Consider the following 25,952-nt stretch of genomic DNA (forward strand, 5'->3'; position numbering starts at 1 on the left):
GAACTAACATGAATTCTTACCTTATTTCAAGCCTAAGATGACCGAATGGTTCTTGCTCCCTTTTCTCTCTTTACAATCGGCTAAGAAGAAACAAAGATGAACACTTTGTTCTCTTCACCCCTTTTCTATTTTAATTATTATTATTTTATAATATAAAGCCATTTAGTTGCAATAATACTAATAGAAAAATACTTATATTTTGTATTAAATAACAACATGGCCGGCCACTATCTCAAAAGTGGATAATTTGACATGCAAGTCCACTTTTTTTTTACCATGCATTAATAGGACACTACAATTTAACCTAACACATTTTCAAAATTTCTCACATAAGTCCTATTTATTAAATTTCACATACAAATGACAAAAATCAAAGCATGAAATTTTCACACATGCACTTCCACATATAATAAGCATAAAATATAACATTTAATTATTTTTATGACTCGATTTTGTGGTCCCGAAACCACTTTTCGACTGGGTCAAATTAGGGCTGCCACATAGACCACATCTTTGGAGACTTTTTCATCAAATTATTGTAAGCATCCTTATCTTTGTTCTCCAGTGTTGAACATAGATCCTCCCACTCCCTCTTAGTCGTGCATTTCACAATTTTCCAGAAATCACACTCATAAGATTTCCCTAACTTCCTCTCTGACCAATTTGCAAACACGTGCCTCGTACAATTCCTATTCTCCACTCTTGGCAGTATGTCAGAAATTGCAATCTTAACACCTTAATTCAAAATAATGAACTAGATAAATTGTCAGAAAAATTTAGTTAAATACAAATAACAAAATAAAAAAAATACCAAGCTTAAATTTGCATATTTACTAACCTTTTGTTGGTCACTGATAATTGTGTACCCATACCCATCTTCCAAGCCGAAATCAATTTATAGGAGACTGAGAACCTAAACCCATGAATCAGTGCACTCCACTTCAGCTACAACCCATGCAATAGGGAACATTTGGTTACTTGTGTCCCTTTCAACAGCTATGAGAAATTCACTCTTAAATGGGCCTTTTAGGAAGCAACCATCTAGCCCAATGAGTGGCCTACACCCCGCTTTCCAACCTCTCTTTAGTGCATCAAAGCACACATAATACCTCTTAAAATGAGGAAGGGAGTTTGTTGTCACCATTTGAACAACCATTTTTATTGTGATTCGTAGCATATTTGTCCTTTGTAACACCCCCAACCCATATCTGTTGCCGGAACAGGGTTTTGGGGATTTACCAGAACATTCAAAAACATTTATAAATAACTTATGTAAATTACTATTCATTTACCGAGATCATTCATAATGTCCCTTGATTGGACCCTCGAGGTCCAATACGAGCATTACAATCGAGTTGGGACTTAATCGGGAACTTTAGGAATTTTTTGCGACTTTTCAAAATTTTTCCAAGTTGCAGGGCTCGCACACCCGAGTGGTCCAAAGGACCTGCCCATGTGACCCTGGGACATGCCCGTGTTGGAGGCCATGTTCAACCTTATGTAACTCTCTGACTTGCACACACGACCATGCCACACACCCGTGTGCTAGGTCGTGTGGTTAATTAATTCAATTTAAAAATAGGTGCAGGTTTCACACGGCTAAGACACACGCCCATGTCTCTGCTCGTGTGCTCAATTCTGAGCATTCTATTTCTCAAAATTAAGCTGCAAGGGACACACGGCCTAACCACATGCCAATGTTACCAGACGCGTGTCATACACGGTCTAGACACACGCCCGTGTGTCTGCCCATGTGGACAAGATGAAGCCATTTATAGTTTCATTTCTCACCCAAATTTTCACCCAAGACCTACACTTGAAACACACATCCAATACCAACCAATCCAAGCATTCAACTTAAGCAAATTTCATCATTCACAAGGCATATCACTACAAGCATACATGATCACAACCTTACCTTAGTTTAACTTATGAATTCACAACAATGATCACATATTCTTAACATAACACAAGTGTATATATGTATCATAATAATATACTTAGTAATAAAAAAAATGAACTATTACTAGCCATTCCAATGGCTAGGTTACAAAATAACATTTAAAGCCACTATTGGCCAAGTTGTCCTATACATGCCATTATACCAAAATGATTTTTTTCTAATTATACCCAAAATGACTAGTTGATAGTGTGATGATGATCCAGTGATCTCCAACCTTTACGAGCTTCTGAGCACTAAAAAACAGGGGAAAATAAAACGGAGTAAGCATTACATGCTTAGTAAGTTTGTATAACAGAAACTAAACTTACCAATCCCGTTTATTAAATCTAAGCACACAACAACAAGTATTCCATCCATTTGGTTAAATTGCCTAAACACATGCATCCAATCAAACATGTTAGTCACAAAGTTTACATATACATCAAGTAAGAATAGATGAGCTCATCATGCAATACACTTTCAAGACATTATCATTTCATCTCATAATTCTCATATCATGTCTAGAGTTATATGTCCATTGAATCATTGAATTTCTGATGGATGCTCAAGTAATACACTCGAGGTGTACGATTCCCTACTCCATCAATTCTTATTCAAAGGTACCCATTATGGCACTTAATCAAGGAACACACTCTCGAGCCACAAATCGTATAACAGGATTACCAGTCCAGGCTAAATCCTTTATACAATGTAAGCTTAGAGAAGCTCGATTAGGATTACCAGTTCAGGCTAAACCTTAATCATAACGTATGCTCGAGAGATATTATATCTGGATTACTCGTCTGGGCTAAATCCTTCCTATAACAAGGTCATTGGGATTACTCATCCGAGCTAAATCCCGTATATAATCATCGGAATTCAACATTCAATCGGGACTTAACCTTTTATCACCATTTCAAGCGTGTATCAAATTCTCCATCCTAGCATACAAGTAAAGCACATCAATATAGCTCACATTACATACAAACACAACATTCAATTAATATAATTAGATGCTCAATTAGGTTACACAAACTTACCTCGACACTTATTCGCGTAAAAAGTCTACTAATTCGAAACCTTTTCTTTTCCTCGATCTAACCTCGAATTAGTGTTGTCCGGATCTATATAAATGAATTTAACCATTAATTTCACACATTTTATATTTAAATGGACTCAATTTATGTCTTAGGCAAAATTACCATTTTGCCCTTAACTTTTCCATAAATTCTAATTTTGTCCCTGGGCCTGGAAAATGAAACTTGTGCAAATTACTCACTTTTCAAAGCCTAACCAAAGCCCATTACAAATTTTCCAGCACATGTATTCATAAAATTTCAAAATTTTTCATCAAATTTTACAACTTCACTTTAGTCCTTAAATCATATTTTCATCAAAAATCACTTTGTAAAAGTTGTTTATCTATCAATAATCTTTCATTTTCTACCATGAATTTCTAATTTCTAGCATATACATCCATGACCCATTTTCATACATTGATAACTTTTCAAATTAATCCCTCAAATAGAGAGATTAAGCTATCTCGGTTGCAAAAATACCAAAATTACTTAAAACGGGACAAGAGAACTTACCCAATTAAGACTTGAAAGTTTCCCCTCTCCCCACTAGGGTTTCCATAAAATTTTAGGTTGAAGATGACAAAAATAAGATGATATTTTATTTTATCATCTTTTAATTAATTTAATTATTTCAAATTCCAATTTAGTCCTTGACCTTTTCTAATTTTTCCATAGATGAGTCATCAAGAATCTACATACTTCTCTTTAATGGTATAATTACCATATAAGGACCTCTAGATTTGAATTCCATAGTTATTTAATCCTTATAGCTACTAGAATTCAACTTTCGCATTTTATGGGATTTAGTCCTTCTCGTAATTAAACACTTAATCGATAAAATTTTCGTATTAAAATTTTTACACGACATGTTTATTAAAGTACGGACCATATAATGAAATAAAAATAAACCTTATTTTTGGATTGGATTTGTGGTCCCAAAACCATTGCTCCAATTTCACTAAAAAATGGGTTGTTACAACTCTCCCCCTTTAGGGATTTTTGTCCTCGAAAATCTTACCAGTAAAAAGATTCGAGTATTGAATCCTCATAGTATCCTCTGGCTCCCAGGTAGCCTCTTCAATACAGTGTCATTTCCAAAGAACTTTTACTGAAGCTACCTTTTTATTTCTTAACTCTTTTGTTTCCCGAGCTAAGATTTTTATTGGTTCTTCATCATATGTCATATCAGGTTGAATCTCTACCTCTGTCGAAGAGATAACATGTGAAGGATCAGATCGATACTGCCGTAGCATTGACACATGAAAAACATTATGAATTCGATCAAGCTCTGGTGGTAAAACTAACCGATATGCAACTGGTCCAATTCTTTATATAATCTCATATGGTCTAATGAACCATGGACTCAGTTTTCCTTTGTGCCCAAACCAGAGAACTTTCTTCCAAGGCGATACTTTGAAGAATACTTTATCACCGACTTGAAATTCTATTTCTTTTTACTTCAAATCAGCCTAAGACTTTTGACAATCAGAGGCTGCTTTCAAATTGTCCCGAATTACTTTCGCTTGTTGATTCTTAGGTGCTATTTCGGTATTCTGAAAATGAGTCTCTGAGACTGAGATAAATTTCGTTAGCATCTCCTTAAGGTTCGGCTTCTTTTCCTGCTGGTAAGGTGGTTGTTGAAAACCTTGGGGATGTTGTGGCCTTTGATTTCCTTGACCACCCTATGAGAAATTGGGATGGTTCCTCCAACCTGTATTATAAGTGTTATTATACGGGTTATTTTGAGGTCTAGAATTATTGTTACCCATATATTAAACTTGTTCCTCCTCGATGCTAGGGTTGAAGGATTGATTCTGTGTGTACTCCTTCTCCATTTGAATCGCACCTCATCACGGGATGTACCTGAGTAGAAGCACTCAAACCGTCAATCTTTTTATTTAAAAGTTCTACCTGGTTAGACAGCATAGTAACCGCATCTAGGTTGAAAACACCAGATGTTTTTGTCGGCTTTGTTCTCATGACTTGCCACTGATAATTATTCAATGACATCTCTTCAATAAATTCGTAAGCCTCTTCAGGTGTTTTGTTATTCAAAGTTCCACCGACGGCTGCGTCGATAAGTTGCCTTTTTGAGGGTTCACAATGTTGTAAAACATCTGAACCTGTAGCCATAGAGGTAACCTATGGTGAGGGCACCTTCTCAATAGATCCTTGTATCTCTCCCATGCATCATAGAGTGTTTCTAGGTCTATCTGCACAAAAGAAGAGATATCAATCCAAAACTTATCTGTTTTAGCCAACGGAAAATATTTAAGTAAAAATTTTTCGGTCATTTGTTCCCAAGTTGTGATTGACCCTCATGGTAACAAGTTCAACCACTATTTAGCTTTGTTCCTCAACGAGAAGGGAAACAACCTAAGTGTTGTAAAAGTGTCACAAAACTCTAGAATATTTTCCAAATGAGTGTTTGGATCCTCGTCCTGCAAACCATCAAACTGAACAAACTGTTGTATCATTTGAATTGTGTTAGGTTTCAGTTCAAAATTATTTGCAGCAATAGCAGGTCTAACTATACTTGATTCGGCTCTTGTTAAAGTAGGTTTAGCATAATCATACATAGTACGAGGAGCAAGATTCTGATTTATTGGATTTGTAGCAACTATAGGAGGAAGCCGATTATTCTGATTTTCAGCCATCTCCTCAGTTGTTTTATGGATATCTTCCTCTTGTTTTTCCTTTATGTTTCTTAGGTTTTGCTTTATTTCTCTTCGATTTCTGCGAGCTGTGCTTTCAATCTCACTGTCAAAAAGTAATGGTCCTGGCGGGTTTCTTCTTGTCATAAACTATAAAAACCTGTTAGAAGAAAACAAAAGAAAATTTAGTAAAATTAACAAAACTAAGATAAAATTTAAATTGCAATAAAATAAATGGCTAAAGTAATAAAAATTAAGCGTTCCTAATATTTTAGTTCCTCAGCAACGGCGCCAAAAACTTGATGTGATGTCTCGTGATAAGTTTTATATTTATGATTGATCATACTTGAAAACTAACTATTATCACGATGAAGGCAAGCGCACCTATCGAACAGTAGTATAGTTTATAGCAAGACCGGAATGTCGAACCCACAGGAACTAAAAGTACTAGTATTAACTTTTTTTTTATTATCTAGCATAAAAAATAAAGGGATTTACTTTATTTAAACTAATTAACTAAACTAAGAATGCACAGGAAGAAATTTAAGGAAATACTTTTGGGAAAACTGATTGATTTGGACAATACCCAAGGCAAAATCCCCCTAGACTTCATTTGTTACTTGACTCTGAATTAGACGATTTATTCACTTGACTTGATCTGTAGAAATCCCTAATTTATATTATTATCTCTCTTAAGACTAACAACGTCTAACCCTAGGTTGATTAATTGAAATCCCTTTCTAGTTAAAACCCCTAGTGTTGCATTAACTCGATCTATAGATTCCCTTATTAAGATTGACCCTAATCCGGCATAAATCGACTTTCTTCGAGTAATTCCTTGCCTCCCGCTCTGTGTATCCTTTCTCGGTACCTCTTAGGGTGTTTTTATACGCTTTAGAATGCTTCAAAATCCTCAAGAGTGGCCTTTTCCTAATAGGACTAGATTTTGGCTTGACAGAGACATGCCCCTGTGACATGCCCATGTGACACGCCCGTGTGAGGTGGCTTAGGCCGTGTTTAGAGTCTACTAAATAGACACGGCCGTGTGGTGTGGCTTAGGCCGTTTAAAATCTGTTAAAAAGACACGGGCGTGTGGTTTACCCGTGTGAGGAAGTCCAGGCCGTGTTGATTTCCCACATTGACCCATTTTCTCCGTTTTTAGCCCGTTTCTCGCTCTATTTACTCTCCTATGCTCACCTATGTATAAAACATGAAAATAAAGGATTAGAAGCATCGAATTCCACAAATCTAATGATAAATCAGCCAAAAATATGCTAAGCATAGGATAAAAATATAAATAAATTACGACTTATCAACGCCCGTGTGTCTACCCGTGTGGATAACTTTGAGGCTATATTTGAAGCCATTTTTCACCCTTAAATGCTTACTGACTCATGCATTTTTTATGGCATGAAACATAGTATATTTAGTCACTCAAATACTCAAAAACATGATTAATCCATGACTTTGCAATGTCAACATATCACCTATCCAATCTATCATGCTTTCATATGGCATTCAACACCAATTTCATATTTATTCACCTTGGTAAACCCACTTCCAATTTACTCAATTATACCATAGCTTTGGTCATACTTATTAGCCACGATTCATTCATTTAGCACTTATGCCATTCATCGCACATTTCATCCACACGCAACCACATCACACTTAACACATTGGATGCATGCATAATTAATTAGGGTTACAACCTAAATAATCAATATGAACCATATCACATGGCTACAGGAATAGGCTGAGCAATAGGCTGTGGTGGAGGGGATTGAATGTTCAGGTTCATTCGAATGAACTCCCTGTACCAGGTGTCCATCATATGGAGAAAGGCTTCCTTGCCTCATTCTCCTTGACTAACTATAGGGGTCTACTATCAGACAGCACTGCCTCTTCAGCAGGCGTAGACGCATTACTTTCAACATCATCCACCATTGCTCTGTCCGGATCCATTTAATATATGAAAACACATTTTGAAATCGTCAAGAGTCGTCACACTATCATAATATATGTATGTCATGTATAGCTAGACTAATACACTTGCTACGCTAGTCTGAGAATAGACTAAACCGTAGCTCTGATACCACTAAATGTAACACCCCTTATCCGTGTCTGACACCGGGACAAGATACGAAGCATTACTAGACTTAAACACTAGCAAACATACACAACCGGCCATAAAACTTCGTTCAATTTAAAACCATTCAAACACATGCAAATTGTCTCTTATATGGGCTTACAAGGTCCAAAACATACATCAGGAGTAGTTCGGGATTAATCTGAGAACTTTAGAAAAACTTAGAAAACTTTTCATGAAACAGGGCCACACGCCCGTGTGGGTAGACCGTATGTCACACACGCCCATATGGCTTGGGACATGCTCGTGTCCTCAGCCCATGTAACTCTCTATTTATGACATCATCAACACAAATAGAGTCACACAGCCAAGTCACATGCCCGTGTGCTCAGATCGTGTGGCGAATTAAATTCCAAAATTAGGTGCAGACTTCACACGGCCTTAGCACACGCCAATGTCCTAAGGTCGTGCCCTTCACACGGCAGAGACACACGCCTAGGTCTCTGCTCATGAGTTTACTATTGGGCATTCTGTTTTGCATTAATTAGTGTGTTGGGGACACACGATTGAATCACACCCCCATGGGGCAGACCTTGTGTCTCACACAGTCTAGAAATACGCCCGTATGTCTAACCGTATGGATAACTTTGAGGCTATATTCCTAGCCATTTGTCACACTTAAATGCTTACTCACTCATGCATTTTTGATGGCATGCAACATAGTATATTTAGTCACTCGAATACTCAAAAACATGATAAATCCATGACTTTGCAATGTCAACATATCACCTATCCAATCTATCATGCTTTCATATGGCATTCCACACCAATTTCATATTTATTCACCTTGGTAAACCCACTTCCAATTTACTCAATTATACCATAGCTTTGGTCATACTTATTAGCCACGATTCATTCATTTAGCACTTATGTCATTCATCACACATTTCATCCACACGCAACCACATCACACTTAACACATTGCATGCATGCATAATTAATTAGGGTTACAACCCAAATAATAAATATGAACCATATCACATGGCCATATACAAAATGAATCAAATATTACCATAAGCCAAGACATTTGGCTAGACCAATATGACATATAACAAAAGACCAAGTCCGTATACATGCCATACTCAAAATGTTGAGACTAACTATACCCAAATGTCGAGTTGATAGTGTGATCGAGTCTTCGACGTCCTTTGATCCCTAAGCTAGCTTGACGATACTATAAGAAGGTGGAAAAGAAAAATGAGTAAGCATAAAGCTTTGTAAGTTCAAATGCAAATAAATAGCAACTTAATCATATATATATAAATACAATTGAAATAACCTAGTTTACATATATGTCGTCATAAATTCATAGGCATAACTTACACATTTCCATTCTTACCAAAAGTTCATCACATATCGGGCTATGCTACCTCATTTCACAATCACAAATTGCTCACTCTTGAGCTAATCACGAGCCTGCTCACACAAGCTGACAGTCAAGACGTAACTACTCATGCTGCACACACAAGCTGATGGATACCCGGCATGTGGGTTACCCAGCCACCAGTAGAACGTACATGACTAGCACCCGGATTCATATAGTCACGTATACACATAATCTCATGAGCTCATAATCACATGGTTCCTAGTGACATGTCACTTGTATCCTAAACTATTCCTAAGGTTCAAATGGGATTTTCTCGACGTCTCATCTTTTTCGAACTCATTCACCATGTCATTCTCATTGACCATAGTATCATTCATACACTCATTGTAACAATTAAACATAGAAATTCTGTGACAGCCCAAAATTGACCCTAGTCGGAATGTGGTTTCGGGACCACAAAATCGAGGCATAAAAATAATTAAAAATTTATTTTGATGCCTATAATATGTGTGTGCTCATGTATGACATTTTATGATGATTGATTTAGTGTTATAAAGGTGAATTCCACAAGAAAGGACTCAGTAGTGAACTTTGAAAGTACGATAGGGAAATGTGTGATGACTAATTAAAGCATGCATGCAAAATAATGGACTTGCATGTCAAATTCCCTTTTACAAGTGATGGCGGCAATGACAAAGAGATATGGGCTAAACATGTCATGAAACATGTTTTGTTGGGCATTAGGGAGAAATAATAAACAAATAAGCATGGGTAAGAAAAGAATGAAAAAAAATGTGTGTGAGAGAGTAGCATTCCCCATTGCCGTGCAACCAAGAAGAGAAAACAAAAAATTTGTTCATCCTTGTTCTCTCCTTTTGGCCAAAAATACTAAGAGGAAGAAGAGATTTTGCTTCATTTCCTTTGTTTAGAAGAGATCTAGAAGGATATTTGGCTAAACTTGCATCAAGATTGAGGTATGTATGAGGTTGTGTCATGAGATTCATGCATGTTTTAGTTGCCAACTTGATGTTCATGTTAGCCATGGTTCAAATCCTTGTTATGCCATGGAAGTGGTATTTGGTCAAGGTTGGTATTGTGATAAAGCCATTGCATGTTAAGTGTGAAGCTTGATGATGATGCATGCAATGATGGATTGTCTACTCTTGAAATTTCTTTGTAGCCATCTTGAGTAAGACTTTGAGTTTTCTTTTTGTTTAGCCATGATTGAAGATAAAAGGGCATGATTATGATGTATTCGCCATGATGCATTCATGAGCATGGTTCATGCTTCTTGCATGTTAGTTAAAATTTGTGTTTTAGATGGCTATGGACACCTTGAAATTCGCCATGCTCATATATGTATATATATGTTTGCACATGATGTTTTGGCTATGAAGTAAGTGATGAATATGTTTGTTTAAAGAAGAAGATGTTGAAGAATGCTTGTGAAATTGCAAGCACATTCGCCTAGCACACATATGAGTGCTTGATGCTATATTATAAGTTTTGAGCTACAACATGCAAAGCATTAACTAGTAAAATGCATGCTGTTTTTGTGTGGTATTAAGTGCATAATTGGCCTCAACATGGACATGTATATTCGGCCTTAGGTAGCCTATTGAAGGCCTTAGCTTTTCCTTGATGCCCGAATGAATTGTATTGAATTGCTTGATGTAGTATAAAATGTGCATGACCATTGTGTATTCAAGCTAAAGGGTGGCCATTTGACCATTTAAACTCCTTGTCATATTCGCCATAAGCTAGCACAATGAGGTTTTAATAAATTAAATTTGTTTGAATTAGCTCAAGAGCTTAGAGGGCCACAATTGGACAAGGGGAAGGAAAAAGTGATCGAATAGCCGTAAAAGCCGTTCGACAACATCCGAGGTAAGTCCTCAAGAAGTGACCTTAATTGAATTATGTGGAATGAAATATGGATGTATTGATTATTGATTTATGTGTGTATGAGTATTGAATGATACGGGCTAAGTCCCGAAGGCGATTATGCTAGTGATTATAATTGTGTTTGAGCCTTAGTAACGAAAATGAAATATGTATGTCCAATGATTATTGATGTATGTGTGCATGAGAAATTGAATGATACCCGGGCTAAGCCCCGAAGACAATTATGCTGGAAATTATATCCGGGTTAAGACCTGAAGGCAATTGTGCTAGTGGCTACATCCAGGCTAAGACCCGAAGGCATTCATGCGAGTCATTCTATCCGGGCTAAGACCTGAAGGCATTCGTGCACGTGGTTATATCCGGTTGTATTCCGAAGAAGCTTGGGCTGGAGGTGAGTGTTGGTTGCTGTAATAAATTCAATTAGTACGCTCGAAAAGCCCAAAGAATAAGGTACATTTATATGTGCATTGGAAAGTCGACATATTTGAGCAACATTCGCTCAATCGACTAACGAATTTCAGCTATTGGAATGGTTGATACTTTGTGAAAGTATATAATGATGAAGTGTGAAGTAAGAATGATTATGAGAATGTGTATTAATGAAATGATGCATTTGGTTATGTGAATGTATTGCTTAAATTAAAGCTGATTTTATTCCTTGAGACTTACTAAGCATAAAAATGCTTACCCGTTGCTTTGGCTCTCTGTTTTATAGATTACGCCGATAGCAATCGGATTCGGGATCATTAAAGTCGAAGTCATCCACACTATCAACGCCTCTATTTTGGTATAAATTTTGGTTGAACTTTGAAATGGCATGTATAGGACTACCCTTGTTGGTTTAAATATCTTTGTGATGTATATGTGTACGGCCATGCGAAAATGGCTCGTAAAAGTGAAGTACTGAACTTAGACTATTTGCGGTTTGTATATATATATATGGTATCATGATGTGATTATGGATTGGAGATGGGAATGTTGGTCACATGATCAGCCATTGGTATGGTTAAAATGATCATATATGAACCTATGTATGGCAAGACTAGTTGGTTCATGGAGACTACAAAATAGGTAAGACCTACCTTAAAAACAGATGCTGCCAGCTGCAGTGACGTGAATGTGAAAAATCACCAAAATTTGTAGGAATGGTATTAAATAGTGAATAAGCTATGTAAATTAACCTTGATGAGTCTATTTTCATATGGAAGAAACGAAATGGTCATAGGAGTTACATGTTAAGGGATATTAAAGCTATTGTGAGACAGGGCCAGAACGGTTTCTGGGTCCCCTGTCGCAACTTTAAAAATTTACTATAAATTATCCAGAAAGAATTAGGAGTCATGCCTTATATGTACAGATTCCATTTTGAGTCTAGTTTCATTAGAAACAAACGGCACCAGTATTAAAGCCCTGTACAGAGAGATATTCAAGTTATAACGCGCGAAGGTCAAAGCAGTCGATCCCTGTAACATGGGTGACTTTAACTAATAAACTGTACCAATTGGCCCTGGATGGATATATGAGTCTAAATTCAGGGAAAATTTACGAAACCAGTTTCCGAGTTTTTAAACTCAAGATATGATTTTTAAGGCGACGGTGACGCAGTTTTGCACTGATTGGAAATGTCAAATTGGGGGCAAAATATGTGAACTTGGCTTGTTAACCCTCGTGTCCGAAACCGGCGATGGTCTCGGGTTCGGGTGTTACAATTTTATTGGTATCGAGCCACGGTTTAGTCGATTCTAGGACTACCGTGATGTGTTTGGGGTCTAGCTATACATGCCATTAAATGATGAATCGATAGTGTGGTGATTTCGACAATTTGACTTTGTGTTTGTTTATAGCAATGGATCCGATCCCGGTAGAGCAATAGGCGATGATGTGGAGAGTGTGGCGCTGCTCCGCGCAAGGGACAGCGGCGGACTCTCAACCTATGGCCGACAATCCGAATGATAAGGCTAGGCAAGCCTTTTATAGTGTGATGAAGCGAATGGTTTAATCAATACATTCGAACTAACACTACTGTTCCACAACCTCCATTCCCGACAAATGCAACCCCGCACCTACAATACCTCCGGTGATGACCAAATAAGGTCAAGTAAGCCCCAATCGATAGGATTGAAAACATGGGGCCATTGAATTTAAGGCTACGGATGATGATGATGCCGAAGCGAGCTGAATTTTGGTTGGATAACACTATCCGGTGCTCGATGAGCTATCCTGTACACCCGATGAGTGCTTAAAGTGTGCCATCTCCTTGCTACGCGAGTCCGCCTACTATTGGTGGAGTACTCGACTTCGTGGTGCCTAGAGAGCAAGTGACTTGGGAATTCTTTCAAACCGAGTTTGAAAAAGTATATTAGTCGAGATTCATCGACCAAAAGCGAAGGAATTCCTTGATCTTAAGCAAGGTTCTATGTCGACCACCGACTACGAATGAAAATTTGTGAGGCTTAGCCAGTGCGCGAGAATGCATTTCGTCCAAGCCATTATGTAAACGCTTCGAGGATGGGCTGAATGATGATATAAGGATGTTCGTTGGCATTCTCGAAATACGAGAGTTCGTAGTACTTGTTGAGCGAGCTTGTAAAGTCAGAAGAGCTTAGAAAGGAGAAACAAAAAGTTGATGTGGGAACAGGAGAATTCAGAAGAGGTCCTCGGAAAGTCTCTTCAACAGCATCGAAGAGATTTCGAGATGATGTGAGCCGGTCTAGAGGCGTTTGGGCTTTTCTAGACGAGGACGCGATCGACCCTGTGACCACACGAGTCACTTCGATCGCTTGATGGTGGAAATGATCGCGAGAGAGGCGGAGTGTCTACATTGTGGCAAATGGCATTCGGGGAGCTGTTGGTTTCGTGATCGCTCTGCTATAAGTGTGGATCGGCCGACCACTTTATGAAGGATTGCCCAGGATGCTTGAGCAGAATGTAAGTCGAGTGGAAACCCGGGTGCTACCTTCGCTCGAGGTAGGCCACCTAGAAATATGGGCAATGTCGATGGCGGTCGAGAGGATCTAGAGATGCTACCATCGATCCGAGGCTCGTGCCCTGCTAGGACTTATGCCATCTGCGCGCGCGAGGATCTGCCTCTCTAGATGTCATTACGGTACTTTCACTCTTTTCAATACTAATGTGATTGCTTTGATTGACCTGGTTCTACTCATTCTTATATATGTGAAACCTTAGCATCCGATAAGACTTTGCCTATTGAGTCTCTTGAGTTTGTAATTCGGTGTCAAACCCTTGGGTCATTACGTGCTTGTCAACAAAGTGTGCAAGAAAAGTCCCTAGTGTTCCGAGGTTCTTGTTTTCCGCGGACTTGATGCTTTTGCCGTTCGATGAATTGACGTTATTCTTGGTTTGGATTGGTTGACCATGCACGATGCGGTTGTAAATTGCAAAAGCAAGACTATCGATTTGAGGTGCGTGAATAATGAGATAATTCGGGTTGAGTCTACGGACTTAAAGGGGTTTCAATTGTAATATCGGCAATGTTGGCCGAAAATATGTAAGAAAAGGTGCGGCGTACCTTGCGTCGTGCTTTCGATGACAAGGAATCGAAAAGAAACCCGAATCTGTGCCCGTGGTTTGTGAATACCGGATGTTTTCCACGAAGAATTGTCGGGTTTACCACTGTTCGGAAATAGAATTTGGCATCGAATTGGTACCGGTACCACTCCAATTTCGATAGCTCCGTATCGTATGGCACCAATGTAATTAAAGGAGTTGAAAGCTCGTTGCAAGAATTGGTGGATAGAGGTTTTGCTCGCCCGAGTTGTTCGCCTTGGGGTGCGCCAGTGTTGTTTATGAAAAAGAAGGATGGAACCATGCGGCTGTGCATCGACTATCGTCAGCTTAATAAAGCGACGATAAAGAACAAATGTCCGTTACCACGTATCGATAACTTGTTCGATCAACTGAAGGGAGCCTCAGTGTTCTCAAAAATAGATTTGAGATCGGGCTATTATCAATTGCGAATCCGAGATTCGGACGTACCCAAGACCGCGCCTTGAGCGAGATATGGTCACTATGAGTTCCTAGTGATGCCGTTTGGGCTCACTAATGCCCTGCGGTATTTATGGATTTAATGAATCGAATCTTGAGACCATATTTGGATCGATTCGTAGTCGTGTTCATTGATGACATCTTGGTCTATTCAAGAAATGAGACCGAACATCTTTGAACACTGCGATTAGTCTTTGCAAATTTTACGGGATAAGCAATTATATGCTAAGTTCAGCAAGTGTGAGTTACGGTTAAGAGAGGTTAGCTTCTTGGGTCATGTGGTATTCGCATCGGTATTCGAGTCGACCGAATAAAATTTCAGCCATACTTAATTGGAAGCCTCAGAAATATTAATGACGTTCGAGCTTTTTGGGGCTTAGGTTATTACCAACGATTTGTAAAGGTTTCTCAACGATAGCCACGTCGATGACGAAGCTACTCGAAAGGATGTTAAGTTGAATGGACGGAGAAATGCCAAAAAGTTTCGATCAATGAAAACTTATTTGGTGAAGCCCCAATTCTAGTGCAACCCGAGTCCGCAAAGAGTTTGTCATCTATAGCGACGCCTCCCTACTTGGGTTAGGTTGTGTATTGATGCAAGAAGGTCGAGTTGTGGCCTATCGTCGAGGCAATTAAAGCCACATGAGAAAAATTATCCGACTCATGATCTCGAATTAGCCGCCATCGTGTTCGCCTTAAAGATTTGGCGACATTACTTATTTGGTGAAAGGTGCCATGTGTACTCGGATCACAAAAGTCTCAAATATTTGATGACCCAAAGAGACTTAAATCTGCGACAAAGGCGTTGGCTCGAGCTGTTAAAGGATTACGAGCTGGTCATTGACTATCACGGGAAAGGCAAATATGGTTGCGGATGCCTTGAGTCGTAAATCATTATTCGCTTCTGACGATGAGCGTGCACTTTATGCATTCGATCCGATAGTGTGTTAGTAGCTGAATTGAAAGCCAAAACATTATTGATACATCAAATTCGAGAAGCTCGAGAAAGTCGACGACGAGTTGGCGCAAAGCGAAATGAGTGTGTTACGAACAAGGACTCGAATTTCAAATCGATGATGACGATTGTTTGAGGTTCGAAGTCGTCGTGTGTTCCAAAGAATTGAACTCATTTCGATAATTTTGAATGAAGCCCATTGTAGCCGAATGGCAATCCACCGGGAGTCTGAAGGCGTACAATGATTTGAAACGCCGGTTTTGGTGGCATGGTATGAAGCGAGACATCTCCGACTTTGTTTGAGATGTTTAATATGTCAACAAGTGAAAGCGGAACATCGGTGCCTTGAGATTACTTCACCAATCACGATACCGAGTGGAAATGGGATCGAGTCACAATGGAATTTGTATCCGGACCGCCATTGTCGACAAGTAAGAAGGATGCGGTTTGGGTCATGGTAGATAGATTGACTAAGTCGGCCCACTTTGTCCCGTCGACGCACGGATTTTTCAATGGACAAATTAGCCAAATTGTACGTTTCTCGGTTGTGAGATTACACGGGTGCCTATTTCCATCGTGTCGGATAGAGATCTCGAGATTTACCTCGCGATTTTGGAAAAAGTTGCAAGAAGCTTTGGGTACCAAGTTGCATTTTAGCACCGCCTTTCACCCCAAACCGATGGTCAATCCGGCGGATAATTCGGATACTTGAGGATATGTTGAGATGTTGCGTCCTCGAGTTTAGTGGTTCATGGGAACGGTATTTTCCATTGATTGAATTCGCACAACAACGACTTTCAATCGAGTATTAAGATGGCACCCTACGAGGCCTTATGCGGTCGTAAATGCCGTACACCATTGTTTTGGTGAGCTTGGTGAAAGCAAGATTTTCGGTGGATTTGATTAGAGATCTGAGCAGAAAGTGAAAGTAATCCGTGAAAGTCGAAGATAGCCTCCGATCGTCGAAGTCGACGCGGATCTGAAGCGTAAGGATATCGAGTATCGGTGGGTGATAAAGTGTTTCTCAAGGTATCGCCTTGGAAAAAGATACTCGATTCTGCCGTAAGGGCAAGCTGAGCCCGAGGTTCATTGGGCCATATGAGATATCCGAAGCGAGTCGGTCCGATGGCATATCGTTTGATTTTGCCCCTGAACTCAAAAGGTTCACGATGTCTTTCATGTTTCGATGCTTGACGCTATAGATCCGATCCATCGCACGTGATTAGTCCATCGAAATTGAAATTCAAGCTAATATGAGTTATGAGGAAGAACCGATTCGTATCCTATCACGAGAAGTGAAAGAGTTGCGAAACAAGCGGGTTCCGCTAGTGAAAGTGTTATGGCTCAAGCACGAGGATAGAAGAAGCTACTTGGGAGACCGAGAACTCTATGAAAGAGCGATATCCAAACCTATTTACGGTAAGATTTTGGGACGAAAATTTCTTAAGTGGGGAGAGTTGTGACAGCCCAAAATTGACCCTAGTCGAATGTGGTTTCGGGACCACAAAACCGAGGCATAAAAATAATTAAAATTTATTTTGATGCCTATAATATGTGTGTGCTCATGTATGACATTTTATGATGATTGATTTAGTGTTATAAAGGTGAATTCCACAAGAAAGGACTCGATAGTGAACTTTGAAAGTACGATAGGAAATGTGTGATGACTAATTAAAGCATGCATGCAAAATAATGGACTTGCATGTCAAATTCCCTTTTACAAGTGATGGCCGACCATGACAAAGAGATATGGGCTAAACATGTCATGAAACATGTTTTGTTGGGCATTAGGGAGAAATAATAAACAAATAAGCATGGGTAAGAAAAGAATGAAAAAAAAAATGTGTGAGAGAGTAGCATTCCCCATTGCCGTGCAACCAAGAAGAGATAAAAAAAATTTGTTCATCCTTGTTCTCTCCTTTTGGCCAAAAATACTAAGAAGAAGAAGAGATTTTTGCTTCATTTCCTTTGTTTAGAAGAGATCTAGAAGGATATTTGGCTAAACTTGCATCAAGATTGAGGTATGTATGAGGTTGTGTCATGAGATTCATGCATGTTTTAGTTGCCAACTTGATGTTCATGTTAGCCATGGTTCAAATCCTTGTTATGCCATGGAAGTGGTATTTGGTCAAGGTTGGTATTGTGATAAAGCCATTGCATGTTAAGTGTGAAGCTTGATGATGATGCATGCAATGATGGATTGTCTACTCTTGAAATTTCTTTGTAGCCATCTTGAGTAAGACTTTGAGTTTTCTTTTGTTTAGCCATGATTGAAGATAAAAGGGCATGATTATATGTATTCGCCATGATGCATTCATGAGCATGGTTCATGCTTCTTGCATGTTAGTTAAAATTTGTGTTTTAGATGGCTATGGACACCTTGAAATTCGCCATGCTCATATATGTATATATATGTTTGCACATGATGTTTTGGCTATGAAGTAAGTGATGAATATGTTTGTTTAAAGAAGAAGATGTTGAAGAATGCTTGTGAAATTGCAAGCACATTCGCCTAGCACACATATGAGTGCTTGATGCTATATTATAAGTTTTGAGCTACAACATGCAAAGCATTAACTAGTAAAATGCATGCTGTTTTTGTGTGGTATTAAGTGCATAATTGGCCTCAACATGGACATGTATATTCGCCTTAGGTAGCCTATTGAAGGCCTTAGCTTTTCCTTGATGCCCGAATGAATTGTATTGAATTGCTTGATGTAGTATAAAATGTGCATGACCATTGTGTATTCAAGCTAAAGGGTGGCCATTTGACCATTTAAACTCCTTGTCATATTCGGCCATAAGCTAGCACAATGAGGTTTTAATAAATTAAATTTGTTTGAATTAGCTCAAGAGCTTAGAGGGCCACAATTGGACAAGGGGAAGGAAAAAGTGATCGAATAGCCGTAAAAGCCATTCGACAACATCCGAGGTAAGTCCTCAAGAAGTGACCTTAATTGAATTATGTGGAATGAAATATGGATGTATTGATTATTGATTTATGTGGGTATGAGTATTCGAATGATACCCGGGATAAGTCCCGAAGGCGATTATGCTAGTGATTATAATTGTGTTTGAGCCTTAGTAACGAAAATGAAATATGTATGTCCAATGATTATTGATGTATGTGTGCATGAGAAATTGAATGATACGGGCTAAGCCCCAAGACAATTATGCTTGAAATTATATCCGGGTTAAGACCCGAAGGCAATTGGGCTAGTGGCTACATCCGGGCTAAGACCCGAAGGCATTCGTGCAGGTGGTGTAACACCCCGAACCCGAGACCATCGCCGGTGTCGGACACGAGGGGTTAACAAGCCAAATCCACATATTTCGCCCACCAATTGACATTTCCAGTCAGGCTGGAAAACTGCGTCACCGTCGTCTTAAAAATCATATCTCGAGTTTCAAAACTCGGAAACTGGTTTCGTAAATTTTCTCTGAATTTAGACTCATATATCCATCCATGGATTTATTTCTAGAATTTTTGGTCGGGCCAATTGGTACAGTTTATTAGTTAAAGTCACCCATGTTACATGGATTGACTGCTCTGACCTCCGCGCGTTACAACTTGAATATATCTCTGTACAGGGCTTTAATACTGGTTCCGTTTGTTTCTAATGAAACTAGACTCAAGATGGAATCTGTACATATAAGGCATGACTCCTAATTATTTCTGGATAATTTATAGTAAATTTTTAAAGTTGCAACAGGGGACCCAGAAACCGTTCTGGCCCTGTCTCACGAAAGCTTTAATATCTCTTAACATGTGACTCCTATGACCGTTTCGTTTCTTCCATATGAAAGTAGACTCATCAAGGTTCATTTACATAGCTTATTCACTATTTAATACCATTCCTACAAATTTTGGTGATTTTTCACATTCACGTCACTGCAGCTGGCAGCATCTGTTTTAAGGTAGGTCTTACCTATTTTGTAGTCTCCATGAACCAACTAGTCTTGCCATACATAGGTTCACATATGATCATTTTAACCATACCAATGGCTGATCATGTGACCAACACTCCCATTTCCAATCCATAATCACATCATGACACTATATATATATATATATACAAACCGCAAATAGTCTAAGTTCGTACTTCACTTTTACGAGCCATTTTCGCATGGCCGTACACATATACATCACAACACAATTGAACCAACAAGGGGTAGTCCTATACATGCCATTTCAAAGTTCAACCAAAAATTATACCAAAATGGAGGCTTTGATAGTGTAGATGACTTCGACTTTAATGATCCCGAATCCGATTGCTATCGAGCAAAATCTATAAAACAGAGAGCCAAAGCAACGGGGTAAGCATTTTTATGCTTAGTAAGTCTCAAGGAATAAAATCAGCTTTAATTAAAGCAATACATTCACATAGCCAAATGCATCATTTCATTAATACACATTCACATAATCATTCTTACTTCACACTTCATCATTATATACTTTCATAGGGTATCAACCAATTCAATAGCTGAAATTCGTTAGTCGATTGAGCGAATGTTGCTCAAGCATGTCGACTTTTCCAATGCACATATAATCATACCTTATTCTTTGGGCTTTTCGAGCGTACTAATGGAATTTATTACAGCAGCCAACACTCACCTCCAGCCCAAGCTTCTTCGGAATACAACCGGATATAACCACGTGCACGAATGCCTTCGGGTCTTAGCCCGGATAGAACGACTCGCACGAATGCCTTCGGGTCTTAGCCCGGATGTAGCCACTAGCACAATTGCCTTCGGGTCTTAACCCGGATATAATTTCCAGCATAAATGTCTTCGGGACTTAGCCCGGATATCATTCAATTGCTCATGCACACATACATCAATAATCATTAGACATTCATGTTTCATTTTCGTTACTAAGGCTCAAACACAAAGGTAATCACTAGCATAATCGCCTTCGGGACTTAGCCCGGGTATCATTCAAATACTCATACACACATAAATCGATAATCATTACACATCCATATTTCATTTCACATAATTCAAGTAGGGTCACTTCTTGAGGACTTACCTCGGATGTTGTCGAACGGCTTTTACGGCTATTCGATCACTTTTTCCTTCCCCTTGTCCAATTGTGGCCCTCTAAGCTCTTGAGCTAATTCAAACAAATTCAATTTATTAAAACCTCATTATGCTAGCTTATGGCGAATATGACAAGGAGTTTAAATGGTCATATGGCCACCCTTTAGCTTGAATACACAATGGTCATGCACATTTTATACTACATCAAGCAATTCAATACAATTCATTCAAGCATCAAGGAAAAGCTAAGGCCATCAATAGGCTACCTAAGGCCGAATATACTTAGTCATACTTGCACCAATTCAACAATAAATTCCAAGATTTCCACATCGTATGTGTACTAGGCCGAATGTACTTGCAATTTCACAAGCATTCTTCAACATTTTCTTCTTTAAACAAACATATTCATCACTTACTTCATAACCAAAACATCATGTGCAAACATATATATACATATATGTGCATGGTCAATTTCAAGGTGTCCCTAGCCATCCAAAACACAAATTTTAACTAACATGCAAGAAGCATGAACCATGCTCATGAATGCATCATGGCGAATACATCACAATCATGCCCTTTCAACTTCAATCATGGTTAAACAAAAGAAAACTCAATGTCTTACTCAAGATGGCTACAAAGAAATTTCAAGAGTAGACAATCCATCATTGCATGCATCATCATCAAGCTTCACACTTAGCATGCAATGGCTTTATCACAATATCAACTTTGACCAAATACCACTTCCATGGCATAACAAGGATTTGAACCATGGGTAACATGAACATCAAGTTGGCAACTAAAACATGCATGAATCTCATGACACAACCTCATACATACCTTAATCTTGGTGCAAGTTTAGCCAAATCTCCTTCTAGATCTCTTCTAAACAAATAAAATGAAGCAAAAATCTCTTCTTCCCCCTTAGTTTTGGCTCAAAGAAAGGATGAACAAATTTTTTTCTTTCTTCCTTTACAACTGTAACACCCCGATCCCGAGACCATCGCCGGTGTCGGACACGAGGGGTTAACAAGCCAAGTCCACATGTTTTGTCCACCAATTTGACATTACCAGTCAGGCTGGAAAACTACGTCACCGTCGCCTTAAAAATCATATCTCGAGTTTAAAAACTCGGAAACTGGTTTCGTAAATTTTCCCTGAATTTAGACTCATATATCCATCCATGGATTTATTTCTAGAATTTTTGGTCGGGCCAATTGGTACAGTTTATTAGTTAAAGTCACCCATGTTACAGGGCTCGACTGCTTTGACCTTCGCGCGGTATAACTTGAATATCTCTCTGTACAGGGCTTTAATACTGGTGTCGTTTGTTTCTAATGAAACTAGACTCAAAATGGAATCTGTAAATATAAGGCATGACTCCTAATTCTTTCTGGATAATTTATAGTAAATTTTTAAAGTTGCGACAGGGGACCCAGAAACCATTCAGCTTTAATATCTCTTAACAAGTAACTCCTATGACCATTTCATTTCTTCCATATGAAAATAGACTCATCAAGGCTCATTTACATAGCTTATTCACTATTTAATACCATTCCTACAAATTTTGGTGATTTTTCACATTCACGCCACTGCAGTTTGGCAAGATCTGCTTTTAAGGTAGGTCTTACCTATTTTGTAGTCTCCATGAACCAACTAGTCTTGCCATACATAAGTTCATATATGATCATTTTAACCATACCAATGGCTGATCATGTGACCAACATTCCCATTTCCAATTCATAGTCACATCATGACACCATATATATATATACAAACCGCAAATAGTCTAAGTTCATTCTTCACTTTTACGAGCCGTTTTGCATGGCCGCATACATATACATCACCACATTTTTAAACCAACAAGGGGTAGTCCTATACATGCCATTTCAAAGTTCAACCAAAATTTATACCAAAATAGAGGCGTTGATAGTGTGGATGAATTCGACTTTAATGATCCCGAATCCGATTGCTATCGAGCAAAATCTATAAGACAGAGAGCCAAAGCAACGGGTAAGCATTTTTATGCTTAGTAAGTCTCAAGGAATAAAATCAGCTTTAATTAAAGCATTACATTCTCATAACCAAATACATCATTTCACTAATACACGCTCACATAATCATACTTACTTCACCATCCCAACTCTTAGGTTCATACACAAATAATGGCTTCGTTAAGGCCGATAACTCGTTCCATCATAGGAGCGGATATGCATACACTCTTACTCCTAGCGCAAAGCACACACCACACTTACCTTGTTATTGGGAAATTTCACAAGTGTATTAGCTGAAATTTTCCAGCAAGCTTATAATTTTCAAATCACATACCTTTGAGCTTAACCGGATATAGCTACTGCTCAAACGCCTTGGGACATAGCCCGGATATGGTAACCCACACCAAGGCCTACGGACTTAACCCGGATATCACGATTGCACAAATGCCTTGGTCTTAGCCCGGATAGAATGACTCGCACGAATGCCTTGGTCTTAGCCCGGATATAGCCACTAGCACCATTGCCTTGGTCTTAACCGGTTATAATTTCCAGCATAATTGTCTTCGGGCTTAGCCCGGATATCATTCAATTTCTCATGCACACATACATCAATAATCATTGGACATACATATTTCATTTTCAGTTACTAAGGCTCAAACACAATTATAATCATTAGCATAATCGCCTTCGGGACTTAGCCCGGGTATCATTCGAATACTCATACACACATAAATCAATAATCAATACATCCATATTTCATTCCACATAATTCAATTAAGGTCACTTCTTGAGGACTTACCTCGGATGTTGTCGAACGGCTTTTACGGCTATTCGATCACTTTTTCCTTCCCCTTGTCCAATTGTGGCCCTCTAAGCTCTTGAGCTAATTCAAACAAATTCAATTTATTAAAACCTCATTGTGCTAGCTTATGGCCGAATATGACAAGGAGTTTAAATGGTCATATGGCCACCCTTTAGCTTGAATACACAATGGTCATGCACATTTTATACTACATCAAGCAATTCAATACAATTCATTCGAGCATCAAGGAAAAGCTAAGGCCTTCAATAGGCTACCCAAGGCGAATATTCATGTCCATGTTGAGGCCAATTATGCACTTAATACCTCACAAAAACAGCATGCATTTTACTAGTTAATGCTTTGCATATTGTAGCTCAAAACTTATATTATAGCATCAAGCACTCATATGTGTGCTAGGCGAATGTGCTTGCAATTTCACAATCATTCTTCAACATCTTCTTCTTTAAACAAACATATTCATCACTTAGTTCACAACCATAACATCATGTGCAAACATATATATACATATATGAGCATGGCGAATTTCAAGGTGTCCATAGCCATCCAAAACACAAATTTTAACTAACATGCAAGAAGCATGAACCATGCTCATGAATGCATCATGGCGAATATGACAATCATGCCCCTTTTCAACTTCAATCATGGTTAAACAAAAGAAAACTCAAAATCTTACTCATGAGCAGACAATCCATCATTGCATGCATCATCATCAAGCTTCACACTTAGCATGCAATGGCTTTATCACCATAACAACTTTGGCCAAATACCATTTCCATGGCATAACAAAGATTTGAGCCATGGCTAACATGCACATCAAGTTAGCAACCAAAACATGCATGAAACTCCTAACACAACCTCATACATACCTTAATCTTGATGCCAATTTAGCCAAATCACCTTCTAGATCTCTTCTAAACCAAGCATGAAGCAAAAATCCTCTTTCTTCCTCCTTATGATTTTCGGCCAAAAGATGAGAAAGGATGAACACAACAAATTTTTTCTTCCTTCTTTCTCAACTCACGGCAAGGGGGATTACCACACTCACACACATTTTTTTTTCATTCTTTTCTTACCCATGCTTATTTGTTTATTATTTCTCCCTAATGCCCAACAAAACATGTTTCATGACATGATTAGCCCATATCTCTTTGTCATGGCCGGCCATCACTTGTACAAAGGGGAATTTGACATGCAAGTCCATTATTTTGCATGCATGCTTTAATTAGTCATCACACATTTCCCCATCATACTTTCAAAGTTCACTACTAGGTCCTTTCTAGTGAAATTCACTTTTATAACACTAAATCAATCATCAAAAAATGTCATACATGAATACACACATATTATAGGCATCGAAATAAATTTTAAATTATTTTTATGCCTCGATTTTGTGGTCCCGAGACCACCTTTCGACTAGGGTCAATTTTGGGCTGTCACAACTCTCCCCCACTTAAGAAATTTTCGTCCCCGAAAATCTTACCGGTAAATAGGTTTGGATATCGCTCTTTCATAGAGTTCTCGGTCTCCCAAGTAGCTTCTTCTATCCCGAGCTTGAGCCATAACACTTTTACTAGCGGAACCCGCTTGTTTCGCAACTCTTTCACTTCTCGTGATAGGATACGAATCGGTTCTTCCTCATAACTCATATTAGCTTGAATTTTGATTTCTGATGGACTAATCACGTGCGATGGATCGGATCTATAGCGTCGAAGCATCGAAGCGTGAAAGACATCGTGAACCTTTTCAAGTTCAGGGGCAAAATCAAACGATATGCCATTGGACCGACTCGCCGGATATCTCATATGGCCCAACGAACCTCGGGCTCAACTTGCCCTTACTACCGAATCGAGTATCTTTTTCCAAGGCGATACCTTGAGAAACACTTTGTCACCCACCTAATACTCGATATCCTTACGCTTCAGGTCCGCGTACGACTTCTGACGATCGGAGGCTATCTTCAGACTTTCACAGATTACTTTCACTTTCTATTCAGCATCTCTAATCAAATCCACCACGAAAATCTTGCTTTCACCAAGCTCGGTCCAAATCAATGGTGTACGGCATTTACGATCGTACAAGGCC

General features: G+C 38.7%; 1 non-coding gene across 1 annotated transcript; it reads left to right on the forward strand.

Annotated features, from left to right (window-relative positions):
- Positions 1 to 5,160: 5,160 nt before the first annotated feature.
- LOC128295959 (small nucleolar RNA R71) lies at positions 5,161 to 5,267 on the forward strand. The gene has a single exon (XR_008286507.1). It is a non-coding gene; the product is annotated as a small nucleolar RNA R71 (small nucleolar RNA).
- Positions 5,268 to 25,952: the final 20,685 nt, after the last annotated feature.

This window comes from Gossypium arboreum, chromosome 7, assembly GCF_025698485.1.
Source record: "Gossypium arboreum isolate Shixiya-1 chromosome 7, ASM2569848v2, whole genome shotgun sequence".
Taxonomy (NCBI): domain Eukaryota; kingdom Viridiplantae; phylum Streptophyta; class Magnoliopsida; order Malvales; family Malvaceae; genus Gossypium; species Gossypium arboreum.